Genomic DNA, 3540 nt, shown 5'->3' with positions numbered 1-3540 from the left:
TTTAAAAAAATTTTAAAAATAAATAAATAAAAGCTTGCAAGTGGCAAAAAAAAAAAAAAGAGAAGGGACCAGTCCCTGAAGGAGGATATCATGCTTGGTAAAGTAAAGGATCATCAAAAAAGGACCCTCAATGAGATGGATTACACAATGGCTGTGATGATGGGCTCAAGCAGAGGGATTGTGAGGATGGTGCAGGACTGGGCAGTGTTTTGTTCCACTGTACATTGGGTCACTATGAGTCTGAGCTGACTTGACAGCACCTAACAACAACAAATCTTCAGGAGCTCTAGCAGTTAAAGAATTTGGCTGCTAACCAGAAGGTTGCCAGTTCAAACCCACCAGCCACTCCACAGGAGAAAGATGAGGCAGTGTGCTTTCATAAAGATTTACATCCTTAGAAATGCTATGGGGCAGTTATACTGTGTCCTATAGGGTTAATGTGAGTCAGAATCAACTTGATGGCAGTAGGTTTGATTTTGGTTTGGAAAAAAACTACATACATGTTTACCCAGCAATACTACTTTTAGGAATATACTCTGAAGATACATACCCACATACAAATACAAAATAACAAGCTCAGGTAATTCAGGCTTAAAACAATCAAAACACCCACATATTAGAGGTTGGTTGAATAAATGATGGTACACTTATACAATCAAGCACTATGTAGCTGCAGTGTAGTAAATTACATAGTATGGCTTATCTAGCCATAGTCTTTGTAACTCCCACTTTGCTGTAAGCAACTGAGTAGCTGATTGTTAAAGTTATCTACCTGGTGTATTTCTGTTGGAGTAGCACAAAACAATCTTCTGGGAAATTTGCTCTCTCTCAGGTGTGTAGAATTCTGAAGTTGGGATTGGTTGGTTTGGGCCACTCTGCCAGGCTCAAAAGGAACCCTCCTAGAGGCAGAAGGAATCTCTCTGACTGCTGGCTGATAGACACGCTGCTGAGACAGACATGCTGCTGAGAGAGCAACGATCAGCTGAGAGAGATGTGAGAGAGATGGGCTGTTGACAAGGGAATGTGAGAGAGACGCACTGCTGAGAAAGACTGAGTGCATTCCTGAACTTGAATTGTAGCCTGTTGCTTTCCTAATAAACCCTATAATCTGTGAGTTCTGTGTGGCTACTGCAACGAATTATCAAACCCGGCAGAGAGGTGGTGGGTGCCACGAGAAGGACAGTTGGTGTCAAGATTAGTAAGAAGGCTGGAGGGTGGCAGCATGTCTGGCCTCATAAGAACAGGCCTTGGGCTTCTGATGGTGGTTCTGTCTTCCTCTTGAGGAGTTAGAGGAGGTCAGAAGATGCTGCCTCCCTGCCCCTTTAGCAGTAGCCATAGAAAAAGACAAAGAAAAACAAGATGCAAAAGAGTGTACCTAGAATGCTAGCTTTGATGTAAGAAATAGAAATATGAATATGTAAGAATACAGGAAAATACACATAGCAAGGATAAAACAGAAATAATAAAAACAGTTATTAAGGGCTGGGTGGAGGTAAGGTGAGAGGCATAGGAATGAAAGCAAGGCTTCTCTGGTTACAACTTTTTATGCAAGTTGAATTTTGAACCATATCAATGTTTTCCATATTAAAAAATTAAAAATTCAAAAGAAATCTTAAAATTTAAAAGTTTGAAATAGAAATACTGATATCAAACTCACCTTTTTAAAAAATACTAATTTCCTCATTCTGTACCCTGAAAAAGCATAGAAACAATGGAAGCCCAGGAGTGATGGGTGGCCCCTAGCACCTAGACCCTGGTTTCTAAAATACCATCTCCCAGTATACGGAACAGCGTTCCTTAGAGAAATGACTGACTGTAGGTCTAAGGCAAGTACAAGATGAGCTTAGGACATCATTCTGTGCAGAAAACAAGGAAATACTCAAAAGGACACAGGAGCCAGGGGCTCTCATTGGCCAGACTTGGGATAATCTGAACATCAAAAATAGTAACAATGCCTTATAACCCATTCGATGTGTATGTGTATTTGTATTTAGGAGTACACACACACATACACAATTTTGGGAGGGCAAGGAGAAAAGGAAAGCACTTCTTTATAGAATGATATAGTTAATAAAAGTATAAGGAATAATGCAGAAAGAGAAAATCATTGTTTCCAACTCCCAGTGTAATCATCAATTTAGGCAAGAATCATCAATGAATATAAAGTCACTGACAGAAAGGGTACTGGAAAATCAAATATTCCCATGGACCCAAACCTTACAGATTATTTACTAATTAAAAAGAGAAAAAGGTACCTTTATAATTAAGAGGTCTAGTGGTCACCAGATATCTTAAGCAAGGGATGGGACATATCTTCATCAATAGTGGAACAAACTGACATTTACCTCCTGGTGTGACGCAATGAGAAGTACTTAATATCACTTAAGGAGTATTCTTTTTGTTATTTTTAATCTAATCATGAACATGTAATCAGAACGCCAGAATGTGAGAACACTGCATAAGACAAGTAGTCTGCATTCCACAAAACAACTTGCCAGCTATAAAGACATTTGGAGGACAAATTAGGAAAATTTAAATGTAGACAATATACTATATGATATTATGAAATTGTTATAATTTCATTAGATGTTATAAAAGTATTGTGGGAGATAGTGGTATGAAGGAGATGTATGCTGATTAGGAGTGAAGTATTATAATAACTGCAATTTTTAATAATTCAGTCAAAATTATATATATACAGAGAAAAAAAAATGTGGCAAAATGTTAACAACAGGCAAATCTATGTGAAGAGTATAGTTTGTATATGTCCCTGTTTTCACTGACTATTCAACTTTTCTGGAAATCTGAAAATTTTCAAAATAAAAAGGTAAAGATAAAACATTAGAATTTATAGTATAAAAAAATAAGCTTGCCAATCCCAGCCTGTCTCAGCAGGGCCATCAAGAGCCAATGGCACCTGTGGGCCAGTTAGAGCTCAGCCTTCATTCTCACAGTAGAATATGGCTACCCTGTGTAAAACTAGGACTGGCTGGACATTTTAGCAAAGGGGCTCTGTTGAATCCAAGGCCTGGGTTAGAACATTAGACAATGTAAAAGACTAACTACAACTCTTCTACTTAGAGGGAGTACACCGTAATAACAAGGAGAAAAAACAACTAATCATAGGTCATTGGCATCATTTTCAAATACGAAAATTACCATTAACTTAGGCAACCACTCAACAAAGTCCGAGAGGGAAGTGAAATTATGAAGAATTCTTTTCTACTGCTGGATTTATCATAAAAACTGAGTCTTAGAAAATTCACAAAAAAGTTAGTTGGTAGAACCTGAAAATAAACCACCTATTGCAAAGGATCTGGAGGTGTTATAAGCAATCTGTGCTTTAAAAAAATATACAAGCTAATAAGAAAGAATATGCTGGAAGTATTCTGAAATTAAACCAAAATGATCAGGAAAAGTGACTTAAAACTCTATTAGGTATATATAAAGTTAGTGTGTGTGAATATATATATAGTACATATATGTAGTGTGTGTGTATATATAGTGTATATATATAATTAGTATGTGTATATATGTATG

At 37.1% G+C, this 3540-nt stretch overlaps 1 protein-coding gene across 1 annotated transcript in view; it reads right to left on the bottom strand.

Moving 5' to 3' along the window:
- The window catches only part of MRPS9 (mitochondrial ribosomal protein S9), a 114445-nt gene that overhangs the window by 40537 nt on the left and 70368 nt on the right, over positions 1–3540 (bottom strand). The window lies entirely within an intron of this gene.

The sequence above is a fragment of the Orycteropus afer genome, unplaced genomic scaffold (genome assembly GCF_000298275.1).
Source record: "Orycteropus afer afer isolate SDZICR_OR568_19922 unplaced genomic scaffold, OryAfe1.0 scaffold00017, whole genome shotgun sequence".
Classification (NCBI taxonomy): Eukaryota; Metazoa; Chordata; class Mammalia; order Tubulidentata; family Orycteropodidae; genus Orycteropus; species Orycteropus afer.
This window is presented reverse-complemented; position numbering and strand designations above follow the sequence as displayed.